The 25,191-nt window shown below is 32.2% G+C and overlaps 1 protein-coding gene and 1 non-coding gene across 3 annotated transcripts in view; both read right to left on the bottom strand.

The window, feature by feature from the left end:
• The window catches only part of LOC149418994 (uncharacterized), a 491,041-nt gene that overhangs the window by 351,723 nt on the left and 114,127 nt on the right, over window positions 1-25,191 (bottom strand). The window lies entirely within an intron of this gene.
• Window positions 7,052-7,122, bottom strand: TRNAG-GCC (transfer RNA glycine (anticodon GCC)). The gene has a single exon. It is a non-coding gene; the product is annotated as a tRNA-Gly (tRNA).

Here is a 25,191-nt window from a genome sequence, read left to right on the forward strand (position 1 = left end):
TATTTTCGATTTATCGCCAAAACAATATGTTTGTTTTTATTCGTGAATTCGGCGGCGTTGAAGTCACACCGGGCGACGTTGGTGATAGACGTCTTGGCAACAGACATTTGGCGTTTTCTATATCACAATGACGTTGTAGCCGGTTGGAACCGTTTCGAAATGTGCGGTTTTAGGTGTTTATGAAGTCAATAATTATGAATAAAATAAAATGACATATTTTTAGTACGATGAAAAAAAAATTAAATCTTACAAACATTTTAAAGGTATTCATAGATTGCGAAAATACCATATTATATTTGTTTCTTTAACAATCGAAAATGTATTTGGTACGTCATTTATTGACGAAGAAACCATTGATTTCGAAACTTACCGATTATTTTGATTAAATAGTGGTGGCTACAAAGTTATTTATTTTCGTGAAATAATTTTTGTATTAAATATTTTAAGAATGAGCTTTGCTGTATTTTTACATGAAGTTACATGAGTCACTCGAATTAACAGGTGTTCGCTTAGCGTTTAGATGGCTGTAGGTTAAGCGCACTTGAAGTGAGTGACACTAAACTGTGCTATATACATGCTATATTATTATTAATCGCGTATAAAATAAAATTTATGGAATATTTCGAATCCTTATTATGTGTTGTTCTTCAAAATTACTATCTTGCAATTAAGCAGATTGTCAACAGGATTTTTAATTACAACGTAAGTGTTTTTAGCATATATCTGGATCTAGGTAGTAATTTGCAATTTTTTTTATATTTCTTGGTTTCTTGTTGAATATGTTGGGCGCGTTATACTATATTTATTGTCGTATTTTGGTACAAGCAAGCCTTTAAATTAAGGCCTGCACGATGATTCCGATGCAACAGTAAAATGTTTCATCTTTGCTAAAAAAAACATTTTTTAAATTAGTAATTAAACATTAAAATTTTGCACTGATTGAAAATAATTTAAATTAATTTGGCAAGAATGTTCCCGAGTGGTTGTTATTCCATATAATAAAGATAATTCTGAAAGTTATAAATAAACAATTTTGAAAATAACTACAGAAACGGAAAACACGGAGAAAAATTTATTTTTCGATTTCGATCGTAATTTACAAAAAGTTTATCAGGAAACCTGCAAATTTATGCATTAATGCCTGTAATCCCGTTTTTAACCGGATAACCAAAAAAATGAAGAGATTCCTAATAAATTAGCAATTCTCATTTGTATCCGCGCACTTCGGTTTGTATAGTCTACATGCTATCGCCTTCAGGCTTTTACAAATTTCGTTTATTTGTTTGTCCCATTTAAAATTCAATCAAATAAACGTATCCATTTACCAGTTGAAAACTATGGCTCGTCCAGGGCTGCAAAATGTTTTGATGAATACAAAGTATAGTTGTAAGATATTATTTTAGGCTTAATCGAAAGTGAAGCATGTGGAGATTGTATAGTACCTTTGTTTTAAATTTATGATTAAACTTGCGTCATGGGACCGGTTATTATTGAAATACAAACCTTCATGGGTTCGATACCTACGAACACTGTTTTTTGACATTTTTTTCGTAAAATTCGCAATATGGGCTTGAAACACTGTGTAGAATAACTCTTAATAACTGAAACTGGGAAAAAAATCAAAAAGCTTTTATCAACATCGTCCATAAAAATAAATAAAAGTTCTTATGAAAAAATCATCAGGCAAAATAATTTTAAGCCCCTATGATGTGATATGTTATATAACTAAATTTCGTTATCAGATATTACATCACCTAGTGCAGACACGTAAAAAATCACGGAATAGTATGAATTCTCGACAAATTAGCACCAATTTAAAAATTAACAAATAAAACATTTTTATGTTAAAAAATTATAAAAGTTGGAACTTTATCGCTTTTCGGAATTCTTCAAACAATCATATCCAATTTTGAAAATGTCACTTAAATTCAAAGTAAATTTCGGTTCATTAAACCGTATTTCGCAAAACGCATAAACAGCCCAAATTAGTAATTTTGTGATAGGGTGAAAATAATAAAATGAACAGCGACGAGAATCTGCGGTCTAATTTGAATAATATTTATATGCATGACATTACCATTACAACTTGACTATTCCCTTTATTTTGTTTAGGAAACCCTTTTTCTTTTTATGAAACTTTTTCAGCCGGTAAAGATACCTACCTACTGACTTCTATTCGCGTTTTTCTGTTCACTACCGTTGGGATATTCTCATGTTTTTTTTTCCTTTGTGTTTGCGGATTAAAAAATGTTTGTTGAGTTAAAAATATTTTGCACGTCGACAGTGACGGAATTTGAAAGAGAAAAAAACGGGAATGGTGCATTGTTGTAATGAAACATTGTCCGAAGTGATTATGTATGATATGATTGATGATGTCTGATGGAATACAGGTATTTTATTTATATAGTAAACAGAAGGCAGATTTTTACAAATTTAGTATGGATGTTTTACAATTATTGTGATATTAAGCCCCCGCACTACTAATTTCTACCGATTTATAACAAGTTTCTTGTTAACTGTTTAAGATTTTAAGTAACAAAAAAATATATATGTTATTTTTTAAGATAAGATCTATGCATTTGTTATGCCAAAACGGGAATTATATAAAATAATAATAAATAAAATGAAACAAAAGTTCAACTTTTTGACATTTATGACGTTAGGAATTGGCTCCAATTGGACTCTGCCAGAAGTCCAGTGCTTCCATCACAAGACCTTTTTTGCTCATGGCTATTATATTTGGAATCCCTTGAAATATTGTTTTTTTCCGGATGAAAATGAGATTGCACGAATTACGAATGAATTAACAGGATTCCTGATAAACTTTTAGTAAATGACGAATATATTTGCACGATGTCGAAACACGCATTTCGTCATGATAGGCAAATATAAATGGCAAGTGCTTTGATAATAATATATCATGACGAAATGTATTTTCACGATATCGTAATTAGCATTTCGTCATGAAAGACTTGATAATTGTTATATCTCTGCCTTTACTTGCAGATTTAGTGTGTTGGGAACTCTTGATAAAGTAAAAGGTTCTTTACAATAATTGCGTTTATTTACGTTACAATATATAAGTCTGGATTTAGCTACACGGTTCATTCCCCGAGGGTTGGTAATTCTCCGTTTCTAGAAGCTTAAAGTCTGACAAGGATACCCCACAGGCAATTGCTACACTCTATCGACATCTGTCGGACTCTGGAGTAAACTTTCTGACTAGTGCCATCTATCGCTTGAATACTCAACTTATTACCATAATTCACAATAATAATCATGACAACATTGGAAAATATTCGGATTTCGATAATATAAAGAGATTCAAAACAAAACTGCCATAATCCAGCAATCTTACGTTTTCCATACATACAATAATGTGCACACCATAAAAATACGACTCTGGATATATTCCAGTCATATTAACACCGCTGTTTCGAGTTAAATCTGTTCCTGTACCATTTTCAGAAACCGTATTTTATTTCCATATTTTACTCTCAAAGGTAATAAATAAACGATAAAAATACTCATTTCTGACGTGGCCCAGCGTGAAAACGTGATGAATGCGAGCCATTTGTTTGAAATATACAATATCAAAAAGTTGATTGATGAAAATGACTTTGTGGATTTCAAAAACAGAGAGGTTGGTAATTATTACTTTTGAAAATCACAACAGTAAAACGCTTGCGAAATTGATAATATCATTTTATTTATTCGGTGAACGTTTGTCAAAGAAACAGTCGTAAATTTAAAAATACGAACTACAAAAATTATTGTTGTGATTTATTTTTGGATTTTTATTCCGATCTCTTTAGCCACGTTTCGGATAGGATTACAGTGTTCATCATCAGGACAGTTGTGTAATCGAAGGTTGTTGTAAAGTGTGTGTTTATGTATGTAGATGCGAAACCGTTTTGCCAGCTCCAATCCTCTAAAATTTAGTATTACCTGGGCATCTTTGAAGTCACCAAACGTCAGGTTTTGGTTATCCAATGAATGGTTCCAGATACGCGTCTCCCAAATTGAGAAAACCTATAACGTTTTTAACAGAAATTTATTTCTATATTGAAGACAATATTAGTGATTTCTAAACGAAAATCTGAAACAGAAAAATCAGAAAAGGAAACGGTCACATCTGGGACTCGAACCCAGGACCCTTGTCTTTCCGTGACAGTGCTCTACCAACTGAGCTAATGGGACCCTATTCCCCTCGGTCACTTTTAACTGTATCATACTTCGAATAAGAACTACTTACATTGTCTTCATTTTTTCCACCGCACATTTTTATTGGCAACTATCTTTTATGTATGATCGCAAGATTCAACCTGAACTAAATGCAATCCAGACAGCGTCTTCTTAGATAAACCTATCTTATTTTTATTTTATTTTTGCGGTGGTTAAATGTGCGGTGGATTAATTGAAGACAATGTTAGTAGTTCTTATTCGAAGTATGATACAGTTAAAAGTGACCGAGGTACAATTTGAGGTTTTACTCAATAAAATTATTCCGAAAAATAAATATTCATTCTAGACTTGCAGAAAAGTCAACAGATGTCGCACATTAAAAATAAAAAAAATAAGATAGGTTTATCTAAAAAGACGCTGTCTGGATTGAATTTAGTTCGGGTTGAATCTTGCGATCATACATAAAATATAGTTGCCAATAAAAATGTGCGGTGGAAAAAATGAAGACAATGTTAGTAGTTCTTATTCGAAGTATGATACAGTGACCGAGGGGAACAGGGTCCCATTAGCTCAGTTGGTAGAGCACTGTCACGGAAAGACAAGGGTCCTGGGTTCGAGTCCCAGATGTGACCGTTTCCTTTTCTGATTTTTCTGTTTCAGATTTTCGTTTAGAAATCACTAATATTGTCTTCAATATTTAAATATTACAATTTGAGGTTTTACTCAATAAAGTTATTCCGAAAAATAAAAAATAAAAAACTTTATTTCTATTGTCACTATCAAAATTGGAACGGATTTGTCAAGAATTTAGTCAACTCCAGATTTTTCACGGGTCTGTGCTAGTACTTAAATAAATGCTTTAAAAATATGGAAAAATAAATTAAATATTTGAACAAGGTCACTTTAAGAGAGGTTTACTGAAATGAAATATTAGTATATTAGTACCTACCTGTATAACCCATATGTAGAAAAAAGAAATTCCATTTTAAATCCACCTTAAGACCGGTTTAGACCAGAAAAATATTTATATGTAGACGTATTTTTATGAATTTCGTGATCCATTTTATTTCAACCAGTAGCACAAAAGAATCAAACTCAAATTCGCATTCTAAATTCAAATTCTAAATCTATTTTTCGTACCAAAATATATTTCCTGTACAAAGGGTTTAGCTTATAGGATTTTTTTTTATCTTACAGCTAACCTAGATGGAATGAAATAAAAATATGTACACAAGGAAAATAAAATGATTTTCGCAGAAAACAAATACACTAAACTGTCCAATTGAAAAATAAAATAAAGTAACCAAATTCTAAAAAAATTAAAACAAAGTCGCTATCCGCTTCTGTCTCTTTGTGCGCTTAGTTCTTCTAAACTAAGAAATGGATTTTGATAGGGGTCACTATCATGTAGGTAATTTCTTCCGGAAGGTTTATATATATAATACATGCATATTATATTAACAGAAAGTAGAGAAAATTCGAGCAACACCGGATACAGGTCAGCTAGTTGAACAATAAAATAAACTAACCAATTGAACAATAAAACTAATTACTTGAACAATAAAATAAACTAACCAATTGAACAATAAAACTAATTACTTGAACAATAAAATAAACTAACCAATTGAACAATAAAACTAATTACTTGAACAATAAAATAAACTAACCAAATGAACAAAAAATAAACTATCCAAATTTACATTAAAATAAAATAACCAATTGAACAATAAAATAAACTAACCAAATGAACAAAACATAAACTATCCAAATTAACATTAAAATAAACTAACCAATTGAAAAATAAAATAAACTAACCAATTGAACAATAAAACTTATTACTTGAACAATAAAATAAACTAACCAAATGAACAAAAAAATAAACTTTCCAAATTTTACAATAAATTAAACTAACCAATTGAACAATAAAATAAACTAACCAAATGAACAATAAAATAAACTATCCAAATTAACTATAAAATAAAATAACCAAATGAACAATAAAATAAAGTAACTAAATGAACAGTAAAATAAACTAACCTTGGTGCAATTTAGATACATGGGCTTCTGTCAAAGAACTAAGATGAAACAATGATAATTTTTGAAAATCGCTTTATCACCAAAAAGTTGAAAAATACATTTTGACACACTGGTTAAGCTAAGAAAACCTTAATAATAATAATTCATAAATTACAAATAAAAACTCTAATTTTTATTAATTTTAAATTTATTAATTTTTTAATATATTTTTTTAATTCTTATTCCCAGCACATACCGAACACATCTCCCGATGAACCTGGGCACCCCTGCTAATTCACCAAACGTAGTGAACCACTCGAAGTGATCTATGGCAGAAGCATTGACTTAGAATAAATGGTTCCCGGGGCGGTGGTACCCAAACCCGCATCTTAAATTGAATTTGACGAAAGAATTGTCATTGATATAGTGACGTTTCTTTAATAATAATATCTGGCTAATTTATAAAGCGCCGTGTTCGTGAAAAATCACCTAAAAGGCGCTGTAGAAATATATTTATTAAATAATTAATACTAGAACTACTGAATTAAAACTAGTGACTTACATTTAAGACTTATATCTAGTGACTTACGACTAAGGTCTATAACTACTAGACAAATTGTATAGGTAATTCCAAATTTGAAATTTAAAAAAAATATGTGGTTCATAAAAAATAGTTAGATTATAAGTAGCTACATAGAAATGTGTTTTTAAAAATTAGAAACAATTTTATTAGAAGTCTTCTGTTCAAAGAACTATGTATTTAAAGGTACATCAAACGTTTTAAATATATGGAAAATGTATATTTACTTCCATTAAAAAAATGAGAAATACATTATTAATAAAAAAAGATTGCATCGGCCGGGAATCGAACCCGGGCCGCCCGCGTGGCAGGCGAGCATTCTACCACTGAACCACCGATGCTTGAACAACAGCGTCAAATAAACAGTTAAGTTTACTTTCGGATTGTATACGTCATGATAAGTGAATGAACTCTCATTATTTTGATGTACGTAATCGTTGCTAACGTTCAATTACAGCTGGTCAAATAAACATCTGACAGTATTTTTCATTCTATTAGTATGAAGTTTAGAAAGTTGTTCGGCGAAGTTTTTTTTAACATAATGCATTATTTTGAAATGTTTATTTAAACTTGCCGATTTTGCCGTCATGTCGTCCGATTTCAGAGAAATGCTTATATGTCGGCGTGTGTGTATGCGATTGACACCAAAAGTTGTCATGAATTGAGTTGAATGCATTGTCATCGACAACTAGTATATCTAGCTGAATTGAATATCGGGAAGTGGGTTAATTTCAGCAACAAAAATTGTATTCATGAAATTGAATACGAAAGTGAAATTCAAATATAAATATTTTAAAAGGGGTTTATTTATTATTTTAACCAAATGTAAGTGTGATAACATTAAAATTACATTTGTTAAATAATTATTTTGCTCCGGTCACAACACACAGGGACGTATTGGTATTAGTGGTATCTCAGCAGGGCGATACTGAGAGTATCTTCAGAAATGCCAAATGAATACGAGGTACTTTAACCCTAAATAGCTAACGTCGTTATTCTACCTCAATAAGCTAACCATTCGACTTTTTGACTAACGTTTTTTAAAGTTCTATTTTTATCAGGTTTTTATTATTTTTATACTGTGTAATAAAATAAATTGTGATGAGGTTATCAATTAAACAACATAATAACAAGAAAATCAGGTATCTTTAGTAATACAAAACTATAATTGTGTAAAATTAACTTGTTCTTTAACATTGTGAAGAAAAATATACAAATCCACGATAAAAATCGAATTAATTATAAATTTTTTGCACAAGTTGGACAAAATAATAAAACCAACAAAAAAATTGATCAAACCATTCGCAGAAATAACGAGTGTCAGTTTAGGTTTCTTAAAACTTAGCGACTAAACACAACTGCCATATGCACAAGTCTGGCAGCTACGAAGTTGACACGCCACGGCTATACTCTCGGTTGAAGAATTGAAAAGAGATAGGTGATGCTCGTCGTTTTGACGAACGTGAGATATCCAGGGTTAAATAAGTAGTTGAATTTTTTAATGATTTGTTACGCTGAGCTTTGAACCCGTGCCATCTAGGTCCAGAACCAAAGAACTTTGAACTCTGCTACAAATGCGATATAATTTAATGGTTTTCAGGCATTGGGTGTTGATCCACTTTTTCGCTATAAAAAATTATAATAAGCATAAAAGGTTCTTTCGTTAGGTTCACAATAAAACTTTTTTAATACACCCATACACCTTTTTATTCAGAAAAATTTTTCGTCCTTTTTCGTCCTTTATACATCCATGATGAACCCCAAAAGCTCTATAAGTTCGCGCGGGTTTTGCTTGAAGGTAAAAAACGACACTCCATTAAGAAGCCTACGGAAGATGAGTGAGGTTCTATCCAGAGTCCAGCCGGGAAACATTTGAGATAGATACTTAGGGTGTTATAATCCGAAAACAGCAAATCTTTTCTTAGAAATGATTTAATTGATTTAATTTAACACTTATTGTGAAACACAATATCCATATTACCATAAATACCATTGGTTAAAAAATTAAATATATATTTTTAAGTAACTTGTTACAAGTCTTAGGTGTTGTAAGTCACTAGCTATAAGTCTTAGATTTAAGTCACTAGTTATAAGTCTGGCAGAATCTAATTTGTCAATTGATCGTGCTCTTCATACCATCAATAATATTTGTCTATTTTTTTCGAATTCATTGCCCATATTTAAAAGGAGCATTATTTCAATGATATAAACTGTTTCATGTGTATATATATTTACACACATACGCTCACACGTACACACACACACCTATGTAACCCAGTAATTATTAAATATACCTACATACTACGTATTGTAAGCTATTAAAAGGAAACATAATATGATAGGTACCTCCCCAATATAAAATATTTCATATCTGTATATTGTTTTATCACTGTAACCAATGTACTGTTTTGTTTCTAAAGCATGAAATAAATAAATAATATATATTCTGCCGGAGTTCCGATAAAAGTTCCGATAAAGGTACTCCGTATTTCCGTGTTTGAGCACGTAGTACCTACGGGTCAGCGTGTGGCTTCTTTGTAAATTGATATATTTATGGGTATTTTGCAGGAAAAATTGTAAGAAAATATAATATCTTGTAGAGCTACGTGCGTCGCTGTATAAAGACACGAATAGAAAACAATTCAAAACAAATAGTATAAAATATATGCTTGTAAAAGCCCGTTCTGGCGTATAATATAAATAAATAAACAAGTAATTTACCATAACGTTTTTCAAGGCTTTTCCTAAGAAAACCTATAGAGCTAAAATTAGAGGTACTACTGCGCACTAATATTTTGGTAGTTTTGGAAAAGAGCGTTGGAAAAGATTGAGGTCATTTGGAGGAAAAAAACGCAGAAACTATTTTCTCACCTAAATATAAAACATCAATGCTGCATACTAATATATCGTCGAAACTTATCAAAGCGAAAACCCATTCAAAATCATAGCACACCCCAACGAGAATACAATGTTGTATTCCCATTTGCAGTATGGCTATATACCCAGGTGGTCGACTTTTATGCAGAGGGAATTTGCAAAGTGGTGAGACACGATAAGTGATTGAATTTAAATTGCGACAATATTGAGAAATAGTGGAAAGCTGTAGTTTTAAGGGACATGTTATAAAATATGTATAAATCATTCTTTGAAATTTAATGACATTATTATCATTTAATATATTAAATAAATGTCAGTCCTACCTAATCGGGTTGTTAGCGTGGTTGAATCTAGTCCCTGGGAGGGAGGTTGAATCCTCAGTCAAACAAAAATAAATTTCATATAATCTGTTAATAAAAATAGATATCATATAGTAATAAAACTTTGTTGATTTTTTAATTTGAATATGGCACAACTGCCCATTGTTAGTTCTTGTTTTGTCTTAAAAGGTTACAGTGTAGACCAGTCGATTAAACTCAAGCGGCAATACATGTCAAGAAGAGACAAGAAGAACCAAAAATAAAGAGAAAGAGGCAAGAAGAAAGAAGAAGAGCCAAGAAGAGATAAGAAGAGACAGGGAGAATCTAGAAGAGACGAGAAGAAGCAAGAATAACCGAGAACAGCCAAAAGTAGTCGAGAAGATTTAAGAAGAACCGAGAATTGGCAAAAATAAGGAAGAAAAGGAGATAGGGGATAAACAAAGAACGAATCAATTTCATTATTCCTGCCTATCCTATATTCCAATATTGGCTTTATTAGTATACCGGTCGATTAAACTCTAACCTTCTTCTCATCCTCAGAGATGTGTTCCTAACAAATTAGTGACTTCGGTGTACCGGTGGGGCATTGGAACAGGAGTGCTCCTGGCTCCAATCGTATCGTGTCATATCGTGAGTACGGCACAAGAGTATTCACTTCCCGGGATTAGTGAGAAAAGAAAGAAATGGAGAAGAGAAAGGTAGGGAAGTACCTGGCTAATCAAATCTGTTCACCAAACACCGCTAAATTCGTTTCAATTGACGCTTCAAATCTGAAAGGTGTTATTATTGATTGCATTGAAAGCCATGTATTCCGAACATTTTAGTTCATATTTATTAATTTTTGGGGTATTATACCGTTTGCGCTACCTCCTTATTTAGCCAGCGTTTCCAACCGCATTACAGACACCATCATCAGGGCAGATGTGTAATTGATGTGGAGTCAATTACCATACCCAGTGCATTAAAATCCCATTGAAATTAATAAAGTCCACGGAACAAACCTTAATAGTTCTTGGTGTCGGTAATTGGCGGCTACGCCAAAGCTAAAGGCAGAAAACCATTTTAAATTATACTATAATACCATATCTTAGAGGATTGGAGTTGGCAATACGGTATCATATCTACAGACATAAACACTCACTTTACCACATTGATTACACATCTATCCTGATGATGAACGCTGTATTTAATGCTGTCCGAAACGATGACTAAAGAAGTAGGTCACCCCAAAAATAAATCACTATAATACTTTTGGCCGTGAAAATCACAAATCCAATATAGCTCTAGTATCAGCTTATAGTCTGTCATCATTCTACAATACGTCAGCAGTGTTTAACTAAATGACGATTTCCACTGCAATCTCATCGCGTCAGCACAAACAGGCAAATAGACAAACAGCTCGTTGTATCAAATAGATTATGCATGATCTCCAACACACTTCCAGCTGACGTCATTTAGCCAAATCTTACGCTTCGTGACATCGCACACTCTAAATGGGTGACAGCTGATAGCATCAGTTTACACTGATTAAATACAGCACCCTTTATACAGACAATATAGAGGTATAAGTTCTTTGATTTAGAGCTTACGAGTGCAAATTTCATAGAAATAAATTTCATGCTTAATTAGCAGTCCAATATTTTTTTGATGTCTTAACCCCTTTCGCACCGTGAGTATATTTGAAAATACGAAAATTTGGGAGGCGGGTTTAGCCAACACCTCTGCCATTGGTTATCTAGCAGGAGTGCCCGGATGCCACACAGCATCCCAAAAGATGACATGTCCCATTAGGGAAATTATTTTCCTCAGAACCTCCCGTGTGGGTTTAATTTAAAAAACTATACCACTGCCAGTATTAATTCAGGTCTGAAAGTGTTGACGATAACATATAAAAAAAGTTTATTTCAGAAGCAGTAAACGTATAGAAAGAAAACCTTTCTGGCGTCGTTAAAATTTCACAGTTTTTTGTGTCTAAATCTTATAGATCAAAGCACGCACGTCCAGCTCATTTGGTGATTTTCATTACGAACTATGGAGCCTCTTTTTTTTAATAGTTTTACAATACGCCATATGTTTTTCTTCACTTTATAAAAATATTTAACCAGCTAGGCAGGTACCAATGAATTTTATTTATTATGCTTTATGCGGTTCTTAATATTAATGAGGAAATATTTAGAAAAAAAAAAATAATAATCTGAAACAAAAGCGAATCTTTGTAAACTAGTAATGTAGGTACCAATGCACTTCCTGTCATGATAATTTGATTTTTCTCACTAGTTTGTAGCCAAATAGTAAAATTCTCGCCATAAAATTCCCGTCAAAAAGTTTTTAAAAATCAGCGAAAGTTTTTACGAATTATTAATTTTAATATAAATATTATTTTAAGAAAATAGCTACACCATTTTATGATTAAATACCTTAAAAATACGTCCACTGGAAGATTGGCGTGGGATAAGCGACCTACGTTTCTTTTTCATGAATTCAGAGCACGACTGATTGTTTTTTTTTTAAATTTTCTACATTCTTATTTTCTATGAAGTGATGAATCATTAAAATTTACTTAATTTAAAGTTAATGTTCTTTATACAAATAGAACGGTATCATTGCACCTCAGAGTTTTTACCTTATATGGATGTTTTAAATGTTACCTGGATATTATATGATTGAGAGGTATTTTATAGGTAGGGAAAAATATTGTTACCTAAAAATCCTTCTAAAATTGCATGTATTGGAGCATCATATTCTTCAGCTTCAGCATCACTAGCAGCCTACCAACCGTTTGTGTTATGTTGGGATCAGGGGGAGGAATTCAGCTGTCTAGCTCAACTGGTGCAAACTTCTGAGTCTGGCCAATTTAAAAGTACCTTTTGGACATACAAGGTATGAGGACCTATTTCAATGTCACTATTCACAAACAAATTAAGGAGCAAACACGCCAATTCCATGTGGTTTTGCAAATGAGTGTACCAATGTTATCGATATTTTTAATGTAACAAATTGTAAGATTAAGACATTCTAAAACACATTTTTTATGTCAAGATACCAACCATTGTTTATAACCCTTTTGTACAAAATTTTAAACATTTCATTTTATCCAATGTTAAAGCCCAATGGGCCAAGAGTAAATAAAATAAAATAAATAAATAAAATTACATCTATTTATTTTGAATGCGTAGGTACACCCTTAAATGCATACTGTTGCAAAACGGCAACATACCGTTCAAAACACCTTTAACTCTTTGGTGTATACTTAATGCATGCCGTTTTAGAATTATCAAGTTCACGGTAATATATTTTATCGAGTGGCATCACCTTTTTTTCTTTCGCGAATGTCAAATGTCACTTTTTCTTTAACAAAGTGAAGATTCTCGAAAATTGGTTGGAGGTTAGAATTACAGTTTTGTTTTGCTGTTATTGTTTTGATTTTCTTAGGTAAGTAGATACAATATATAATATTTATATGTAATAACTCCATAGACTAAATTAGACTAGACACGGCATATTTATTTAAAAATAACCCCAACACAATTTTGGTTTGGTTCACGTGCACATTTATGAAAAGGCCCACGCACTGTGTCGCAATGCGAAATGGGTACTGTGCATTGCGTTTTACCTTTTGTTGGTCTAGAGTAAGCTATTTTGCTTCTCAGCTATGCTGGGCAGGTTCATTTTTTCAATCACAAAAATAACCCAGTTCCAAATATTTAAATTTGAATTATGTCCATATTACAACACCTCTGACAACAAATTCTCCGTGGTTTTGCTTACGAGTTTGAACGCTTGTACAAGGAGTTTAAACAGAGTTGGGTTGTTAAGTTCATCTCCATATTTGTGACGTACGCTACGTGGCGTTATTTTTAAAATGAATTTAACTAGACAGGGCTAATCTAGTATAATACATCAATGAATAATTCGTATTTTTCCGGTACTCTTATTAGTTTTGAGAAATTGTTTTAGGTTTTTTTTTTCATAGGTAAATTGTTCATATTAATTTTTATTAAATACATGGTGTTGTAAATCAAACAATTGTTTTTTAATCAAATATCACTAAAAAATTACAAAAAAAAAAATTCTTTATTTTTCCTTGCATATATGCATGTAAATATCTACAAAATATTTTTTTTCCAGAAAAATAAATAAATCATGGGAATCCACCGATAAAATTGCTTCCTAACGGCAGCAGGCCGCTTGCACGTCTCAGTATAAGAGAACATTAAGAGAATACAAATGATAATACTGACTACATATAAGATAGAATGCGGTGCAAATACAAATGATAATACTGAGGACATATGAAGATAGAATGCGGTAGCGAAATGGTTTTCATCAAAGCGGTATTGTAGATCAATACAGGTCTCCTCATTTGTGCTCCCTACAACTCCAATAATCTTAATGGGATTTTGCCCTAGCGGTCGCGCTACTTCTCGGCCCTCTGTCTCCCTGGTAGCTACTCTCACCCAGCGGCGTAGCTACCTAGGGGCTACGCGGGGCAGTGCCCCGGGGCCCTCAAGCTCAGGGGGCCCTCGAATCCTTACCAGAAATCTCGATCGAACTGAACTTTTGGAAATTTCTCCCATTTTCAAAATAAATATGACAGGTTGCAACTTGCAACCCCACTTTAATCATGACAACTTAGTAGAGAGAAATTCAAAAGTTATGCCTTGGGAATTCCCTTAAATTCTTTCTGTAGGTTGGCAGTGATAGTGATATGTGCGTCATTCCCCAACGACATTTGTAGCGCATTAAAATATGGATAAAAAGAAGAAACCCAGTGGTGCATTTAAACGCAAACAACGCCAAGAAAGAGAAGATAGTAATCACAAATTGCCCAAAATTGACAAGTTTTTTAGTCAGCCTTCTGCAAGTACATCTGGCCAAAATATTTCTATTGATAGTGACTCAAATAATGTGGTAACTGCAGTGTTGGTTGAGAAGCCTACTGAAGAAGATTCGACAATTATTGCAGTTGGAGATACCTCCGCCGCCGATCATGTGAACGTGGTTGATGTTTGCATGACACACATAAGAGCGGAGGGTTTGGAAGAACCACAGACCTCTACATTTTTCGAAAATGTGTACGACAAATCTTCTTATGACTTGGGAAACTTCACGAACCAAATATTAAGTGATAACGAAAAACGTCAAATTCTTGATATGGGGCCTTTACAGCCTTCAGGACCTTTTCCAACAGACATCAACCAGAACAATAGGTGTTTTTCAAAATCGTACTACTTTTCGTGTTCTAAATATGGGCCAGTTAAACGTTTTTGGTTGTGTTCAAAAATATTCAGATATAATAGGCCCTTGTTTTTCACTTCAATTTATTAATATTTACCATCTAGTTTTACCTCAAATAACTCATGCATGGACTGTTCACCAATTATGTAAGGAAATAATGAGTAAATATGGAGTGCTAGAATGCGACCTAACGGAAGTATTTACAGCAATGTTATTATTCTTTACAGTTCCTGTCACTTCTGCAGCAGCTGAAAGGTCATTTAGCAAATTAAAAATAATAAAAAAATATTTAAGAAATAAGATGGGCCAAACACATTTATCGCTAATAGCAATTGAAAACAAAACCGCATCAAGCCTGGATTTAAACGAAGTCATTGATACTTTTGCGAAAACTAAAGCTAGGAAAAAATTGTAAATATAATTGTTATTTAGTCAGTTGGTAGGCACGACCTTTATATAATAAACCCTTTAATCTTCTCTATTTCGTTTTATTAGCCAAACCTACACCAAGTATTAATTGTAACTAGCAGTTAAAAACCCGCTCCGCGGGTTTTTTTCTGCTAGGCCCTGCGGGCGGCTCTTCGTTGGGCTTCGCCCATTTTAAGTGATATTAACAACAGTTACATTTAATAGATAGATATTAGGACGTTCACAGAGAGAGGGTGAGTATATATATTGTTAAAACACGGAACAGAAAGGAGTTAATTAATAATAACATGCTAAATTTACGCATAATAAGAATGACAGTTGTTTGAATAAATTAAATTTTACGTATTTGTGATGGATTATTTCAAATGAAACACTATTATTGACTACATGTCTACAACTGATATTAACTGTTATCTTAGGTACCTAATATAATTAGCTCATAGGAGACTTGCAGTGCTTAAATATGTGTTACAACCGTCAATGTCTATAAGTTGAATCAATATCGTTTAGTTTGTCACAATTAAAGATAGTTATAACAAAGTTGACTTAAATAATAGATTATTACATATTGATTAATTGTACCCGTGTTTATGAATAAAAGGAGGGTAATTGTGCGATGAGATTAGAAGTCGGTTTAATTAAAAGGTGTTAATTTTACTCCAACTGGTGGTAATTCTTTACCTACAACTGTTACTGTATCTAATAAAGTTTAAAGTTAGATTATATATACAACATCATCAGGAGAGTAAAAATCTATATATAAAGGTAGATTATTACAATATAGCGCCCCTGAGGTGATATCTCACAAAAGCGGCGCTATGCAAATTGTCCAATAAATAAATAAATATAATGTTTACATTTTATTGTGTATACACCGAAGTCAAAAATTAAATATAGATTGCAATTGGGAAAGAAGAAGTGGAAGGAGGGAGGGGGGAGGGGTAAGAGTAGGCTGGGTTTATAATAATTAGGAATTACAATATCGTTAGACGGGAAAGACCAGTTGAGTGGGAAAATATTTAAAAGAGAGTTTATAAAAAAATTCTTGTTAATTATATCTGCTTTTATATTAACATGTTTCCTCGTTTCCAAAATTTATATATTATTTATAGTGAAGTATTTTAAGACCTGAAAAAAACAAATAGCATACAACCTTAAAACAATATATCCATAAGACAAATAGCATTTAATAACGGTTATTCTAATAAATTGATAGTTGAAATACTAAATAAAAAAATTAAACATATTCTCTTCAAACGGTCTTTCTAAAGATAGAAATAAACAATGGCGTAGAATTCTGTTTGTGGATAACGATACTTCTAAAATTATATATAAAAACAATCCTGATACTATTCAACTGGCGTTTTACACTAATAACAATGAAGAAATATATTCTTAATAAGAATGACAGTTGAACAAAAAAATCAGGAGTTTAAAAACTCAACTGGGATGATTGTAATTTCTTTTACAAAGGTAGAACCAATAGAAATTTTGAAGTCAGAACTAAAGAATATCGCACGGCTCTAAATGGAAATAGTGAATCTGAGTTTGCAAATCATCTTTTGAATAATGATCACACTTTCGATAAAAAATTCAGGTCTTAAAATACTTCACTCAGGATATAAAGCATCGCAAATAAATAATTTTGAAATTAGAAAACATGTCAATATAAAATCAGATATAATTAATAAACAAAAAAAATATAAATAATAATGAAAAATGCCATTACAAAGTGATAAACTTCCAGAAGAAATCTGCTTGTTAATCGTAAGTACTCAAATATTGTGAGCTGCATATTTAAATATTCGCGCCATTCATTTGGTTCGTTTTTAGACCGCCAGAGGTGCGCTCTGTCGGCGATCTAATCTAAAGCCGTGCGTATCGGCCATTGAAGGATCGCGTGATTTTTTTATAAACGTCAAACATAATTACGTAACTGTGGATAATTTTCACTGTAATGTAATTAATCCAATGGATTATGAACTTTCTAAAATATATTTTCTTTGATATTATCCAAAAATTATATGAGGAGAAACGATGCTTTTGAAGAAATCTCGTATTATTATGAGGCGATCCTATTTTAGTATGAAATCGTGTCATTTTCAAGTTGGCGGAATTTAACCGAAACAGACAATTTAAATTTGACCAATCAGAGGGCCTACACCGTCCAGACGCTGAAGTATTAATACTATCAGATTTATGTTGATACTGTTTAATATTTTTACTACCTGCCCTGCAGTCTGTAGTGCACAAAAAAGAGCTTAAGTAGCTTAGCATTTTTAAAGTGTTTGTATATTTCATAATTTTATTTGATTAAACCTAATCAGTTTACATAGCAGTGGGGCCCCATTTTTTAATTTGCCCCAGGGCCCTTGGTTACCTAGCTACGCCACTGCTCTCACCTGCACCCTTCCCGAACCAAACAATGCACGGCGTAATGACCTGAAAATCTAGTAATATCCTGTGCAGGGCTTTCACCTATTAATAGACCAACCGTTTTAAAATTATTTTAATCTGATATTGTTATTTAGTTTTAGTTTCCACCGGATGTATGTACCAGATGTCGAAAGAATATGTAGATTTAAGTTATCATTATTAATTTAATGTAATTTTAAGGGTTTTTTATAGACAGTACTTGCAACATCTGACAGATATAGCATGCCGGTTGTACCCGAATAGTTACGAGTTCAGCTTCAGTTCAGTTGCGTCCCACGTTAGAATAACTCATAGACTCTGATAGAACGGACGTGCGTCCTGCTAGGTATCAATGTTACGATATTACGAATAAAAAGTACATGTAATCTTTGAGGAACAAAAGCATTTAGAAAACTTCCTATCTCGAGTATTTTTCTTACCAAGAAGATAATAAGGAATTTCGGTAAAAATATATTGACATAGAAAAAAAATAATAATAATCAGTAGTTGTTTATTAAAGTACTAGTACGTATTGAATTATTTGGCGGGTTGGAAATAAACCGATGTAGCTCAGTGATCCAGAGCACCTGACTGGACATCAGAAGGTGCGGGTTCAATTCCCGTCGGCGGCATTTATTTTTACTCGGGAGTTATTTTAAATTTGTATTGATATTTCAGGCGACTAATTATTGCTTATAATTATTTGTTATCTACGATAATGGTTAACGGTATTCGATTACCCACTAAGGGCCAGATACTTTTCAAAAGTAAAATTGTCATTAAATGTCAAATCAGCGCCATTTTGTTTTTTGAAATTAGAAAAGTTATGTAAAACAACCCGTCCTAGCACTTTTAAATAGAAGAAAACGTTTTTACGCACTTGATCATGCGATTCCTTCTCATAGGGAAGGTCACTGACTTCTTCCATTTAAATACTCATCATTATATATTCTCCTGACACTTCCGCAGCGTATTTAAAATTTATTTAAATTATTGTAGGTGAGAAAGATTCATCATCGTTTATAAAACAATATTTATAATTTTAACATTCTTAACATTTAGGTAGATACGTATATAAAAATTTTTAAGGTTATGTAAGGAGTAAACACATAAACATATAATGTTATAGTAAGTACATAAATAAATAATGTTCACTTTTGCTAAATTTCCATTCAATGGCACCATTCCGCTTGTCATGTTATGCTGTGCTAGAACATCTGTTCTGTCATATGTGGTATCTTGAACTAGTCGTGATGACAACTACGGCTGAAGTTTTCAGGCACGTATAAACTATTGCGTCGCTAAAGTTTCTTACCGGTTTCAGTAAAACCGGAATGAAAGCCCTATGAAGTATGTACGCCCTTCCCGAAGCAAACAATGCGCGGCATAATGGCCCGAAAATCTCGTTATGTCCGGCGATTTGCTCACAACAGATCTTTGTGAAAGGAACCCCATGAAATGGAGGGAAGGCTTTCATTAATAGGTACCTATTTACAACAAAACGAAACGTACGATTTTGTAAAAGACTCATTGTGGAAAAAAGAAACAAATTCAACATAAATAAAATATTTTTATTTACCCACCTTGTTACTTTTTTATATACCCATCTAATAACGATTTTCATATACCCACCTTGTTACTATTTTTGGGCAGTTTGAAAATAGAATATTAAAATTTAATTAAAATCAAATTTAATAATATAATTATTAAGTTCTGCAAGTATTTACAAAATTTACTGCAAGTATTGTACAAAATACTTGCAGAACTTAATAGTTATATTATTAAATTTGATTTTAATAAAATTACAAAAAATATAAATAGAATTCTACGAATTAAACACAAAAAAATAAATAAAAAATGAAATCCAAATTTACCAATATAACAAAAAATATATAATAATATTAAAACCAATGTACAAAACGAAAAACACACCCAGTAAAATGAATTTACTCAAAAATTAAAAAAATGCATCATCTTGTTACGTTTTTGTGGCTGGTTTATAGAAATACTATAAAAATCTTTCTTCTGTGAATAAAAATATAACCATTTTTTGTGAAACAGACGTTTTAGGTATGAAATAACCTTATCCACTATGAACTGTTTGTTAAATTTGCTTTATAACCAACTTCTCTCTGTGTATACCTAATGGTACTGAAAACTCTTTCATAACCATATTACTAAGTCCACCATTCCAAGAATTTCTTACAGCTCGAGGCCACCGTGAGAAAAAGAACAGCCATCATTTAGATATCTTTGAATTGTGTATGTACTGACTTTGTCCACTTTAGTGAGTTGGAAATATAATCCTTGATCTTTCGTTGAATAAATTGTGTTGTTACAGCTAAGGAAATTCGATAAAGAAAATGGTCTTAAGGCATTAACGCTAAACGCTACAATAAACAAAAATACTTTTTACTGAAAGAGAAAAGAAAAAGAATGAGAAATGTGATTTATTTAAGTATCAAGAGGTTTTGTGTTGGGTTTATTTTCGTAATATTGAATAACTTAGAGTTAACCAATTCTTTTGAAGTCGCATAAAACTTGTCATTAATTAATTCTACACAGTAAATCCGTTGTCGGGAGTAAGTGGGACAGTGGCAGACATTGTCTTAAGGAAGGTTTGCTGATATCCTATTTATTTTACTTAAAGTAGTTTACATGTACAGTGTTAAGATATAAAAATATATATATAACATGGCAATAAAGTTACAAACAGAGTACAGGATTTAAAATTATACATTCAACTTTACAATAATTACAAAAATAAAAAATACATATTTTTAAAGATGAAACAATAACTCAGTAAACAAACACCACTTTCATTTTTGATTTCGACCAGGTTTTGCTACAACCGTAGCTTCTTCAGGGTTTTATTATGCTGTGTTCAAATCTTAAAAACGGAATAGGGATCAGACTGGATAACTTGCAGGCACTAGAGTTACGGAAAACCAAAAACATTAACAGCAAAGTTATCAACAATCAAATCAACTTAAATAGAAACCCAATACTTAGGTTGTTCCCTATTGACAAATACCAACCCTCTACCTCCTACTATTACCTCTTCCACTCAGTCAATTTTTGCAACCCTAATATATTCTTAGCTTAATATATTGACAATGCATGTTTACTGTAAGATTTTAGATTAAATAATAATAATAACATAGCATTTATAAAGCCAGTTTAGTGTCATTTCACTTCAAGTGCTTTTTATTATGTAACAAACTTATAAACGGTAATTTAGTATCAGTGGTCATGTTCTTAAAATTATTCCTACAGTGTGCCTTGCACAATACAGATCTAATATTATAACACTAAATATACTGTTTATACAAAGTTATGACAAAATTTAGAATAACTGCAGGACAGGACAAAACAAGGACATTACAACTAAAACATAACATAAAACAGGAGGCAGTTTACTCTCAGACATTGAAAAAGGGTTTAATAAGGAGGCAACCGAAACCAAAATATTACCGGAAGTTACAATTACAGTATTATATAGCCCTGAAGAAGCTACCGCTGTGGCGATACCTGGTCGGCATTATGTATGATAAACAAAAGTGCTGTTTATTGTGTTATTGTTTTATTTTAAATAATAACGTCACAGTACAAAATAGCTGCTTCATATGAACAAAAATATACCTCGTCATATATTTCGTCACTTTAAAGAAAAAAATATACATTTTCCTCTATTTGAATGTATATAAGGAATATCTTCACCGTAATGAATACAGTACAGTACAGTAATGCGTTCTGTGATTTGACTTCTTTCGAAAGAAATCTCTTATTTATTTTTTCTTGTGGAGTGATTATATTCGTGTTGATGATTCGAGTCATCTTTATATCGCACCGGTACAAAATTTTATGTGGATAGCGCGCATGATTCCCGTCTTCTTGATGCCTGTGGAACTATGGAATCCTAAATCAAATTTCGCAAGAAAATTTAAATTTATAAGAAGTTGTAGTTAAATTTATGAAATGAGCACATCTCGCATTATGTGATGGATTCGGTCTTATTAAGGCTCACACAAAGAACTGACACGCACTGACGACAAGGTAGTTGCAATGAACAATATTGTGCGTTTAATTAACAATGACGATGTGAACAATGGAGAAGCAACCCCGACACCATATGACGACTTGCTTTAGGTATTAGATATTTAAGAGTTAGTTTTAAAGCTTGGCCAAACTTCAATAAAGTCCATATTTATACTTAAATAGATCTTCATAATTAAATTCGTCCCCCTCCTCCCAACTCAAGCGACTCAAATTGATGAGAAGGTATTGTGGAGAAAGTACACGACAAAAGAGGTAAAGTATAAAGCTACAATTTATTTACATAACATTCAAATATTTATTCTGAGCTAGTTATAGGAGATAAACAAAACGGAATGATACAGTAGATAAAATATTTGTCGTGTATCCTTTGACTGAGTAGTAATTTTGTAGTAGCAGTTTTTATAGCTGGATTGTTCTCACGTAAGTGAGAACGTCTGTTAGAACACACTATAAATATACAAATATATTTTTTTTTAAATCGAATACTCAAGAACATACAAAAAATATGCTGTAGATATATAATATTATATACCTAACATACGTATTGCATTTATCAGCCCGAATTTTAAAAAACTATTTACAAAGCCTTTGTAAGTCAGTCGTTGTACGGTATTTTAATTTTTTAATCAATTATTTTCACAAAGGTTCTTAATTTTCTATTCTGAAAACAACGAGCATGATAACAACGTGATAAAAGAGACTCTTTTATTAGGTTCTCTTCTAAGTTAAAAGGGGACAATAAGCCAGGTTGCTTTGGCTAACTTTTGACAGCTTAATTTCATCAAATGTTCACTATATGTGTACTTGGCACAGGGTTTTCACTGCCTCGGAAACTCGGAAAATGTTTGACGTCAAACCAATTATGTCGTGACATAACATTGGTTAACTTCACAACGCTAAAAACCTTGGACTTATTAACGTACATGTATCTAAGAAGATTTCACGGATTGGTTGTGAAGGATTCGATGTGGGAAACCTCGGTGATCATTATGATAGCATCTAAATATCTACAGCTGTCAGCATTGATGAGATCGGGAGGTTATCTATGAATTCAGTCTTCGAGGAAAAGTCTCAGAGGAAGGTTTAGCGAAGAGGTTCTCCGGATGTAGGCCGGAATGGCGGCCATAACAGAACATGACGAGGCTATTAGCTTAAGTTAAATAAAGTTATTGATATTTAAAAATGTATTTATTTACTTTCCGACATGTTAATCGAATCACATCCACAGTCTATCCACACCCTGAGATATTTATACAATTAAATTCAGAGTTAATAAATCTAGAATTAAAACGACGAATCTTTAAAACTGTCTTTCAAATATATTTTGTCATTTTGTTACATAATCTTTTCTTTTTCTAACCCCTAAATAATATTCGAGACACAAAATAATGATAAGTGTTACAATTTATAGACGTTTTAAGATATATTGACATGAGGTAGCTACTGCTGGGAAAAAAGTTTTTTAATTTAAATTATTTATCCAACTCTAACTGCTCCCAATAGTATGGAGCCTGCGAAACTATGACATACATGATTGGGGTATGTAATGAGGCTAAAAGTAACGATGAGGGGATTATAGAAGGAAAAAGAAGGTATAGAAGTACCTGGCTCTTCAGTTCTGGTCATCAGACATGGCATTTCAAGCCACTTTTAGATTCTGCGTGATGATTCTGTAAGATCTGGTAGCTACTAGCGTCATTTCCATCATAATAAGTTAAGAATATTTTATATATCCAATAGTCTGTCAACTAATACGATGTCCGGAAAGGAATTTAAAAAGGAAAATTTGTTTGAAAGAAAGACAAATATTTCCGGGTTACAATAAACATACAATGTTTGAAAATCTCCTACTAACATCATGTAAAGCGGAAAATGTTGCTCTTGTCGTGATGGAGGACATTGCACGCCGAGGTATAGAACTCACTATGTTTATGTGGGAACTAGATGAAATGTCAACTCAGCCTATGACCAGTATAACCATATAATATAAACAGAATTAACCAAAAATTAGTAGATATGACATTTTTATAAAAACATGACATGCTCAGAAAAAATTCCACCAAAAATTGCTTTGCTGCAAGATTTAAACCACTTACATTACTCTCTTTTGTCTCTTGGATAGTTTCCAAACCTTGAAAATCAAGCTTCATTATACCTATCTTGACGTCACTAATATAACCAAGTATCGCCCCATTTATTTGCAATCAATAGTTGTCATCTAATCAATAGTTGATGAAATCTGTCCCTAATTTATCAGATTATTTGACCAAACACAACACAATTTTATCAAAGATGCATCAACCGCAACAAATAGAATCTTTTCAATAAAAGAAACAATTTCTAAGAACGGTATTTATCTTGTGCTATCATGTAATCATCTTCCAAAGGTTATGCACTTTAACCCCAGACACCTTGAATAATGCAGAGTAAAATAAATTATAGTAATAATTTGTTATTTAATGAAAGCAATTTTTCCATGGTTCAATATTCGCAAAAATCTCTTAGATTAGTATCCATACGTTGTCTAAGGAGATTAGGCTAAAAGAACTCACAATAATTCAGCAAATCTGAGATGGCGTACAAAGCTCCCCTGCCCATTATGACGCAGTGGAAACGTGAATTCAGCTCCGGCATTTTGGGCTTAGCCCACGATGAAATAACTACCAACAAATACAAGATATGTTAACTACCACTTATACTTCGGTTAAATTGGAATTGTTTTGTGATGAAGTTTTCAAGTCTTTCAACTAGCATTTCTATTTAATGTCACTATTAAACAATTCAAAATGGCCACTGTGGTCAGAGGGTATGAGAAACGCATAGCACAAAATAATGTTAGCTACTTCAATAGTGTTAGCAATCAGCTCTGAAGGCCCCCATGATTCATTTAATTAATTTTTAAAATACATTTGTTAAGAATAATTCTTACATAAATATAGACAGCGGATATATCAACTATACTAGTAATAACAGAGATTGGATTTTAAAGACAGCTATATTCATTGGTGGCATGACCATTAGAAAATTAGTCCAGCAGGCTGGGAGAACAGACTATGTTGTCGGTGACGGAGA

The sequence above is a fragment of the Hesperophylax consimilis genome, chromosome 12, assembly GCF_061612785.1.
Source record: "Hesperophylax consimilis isolate HC1 chromosome 12, BYU_Hcon_1.0, whole genome shotgun sequence".
NCBI lineage: Eukaryota > Metazoa > Arthropoda > Insecta > Trichoptera > Limnephilidae > Hesperophylax > Hesperophylax consimilis.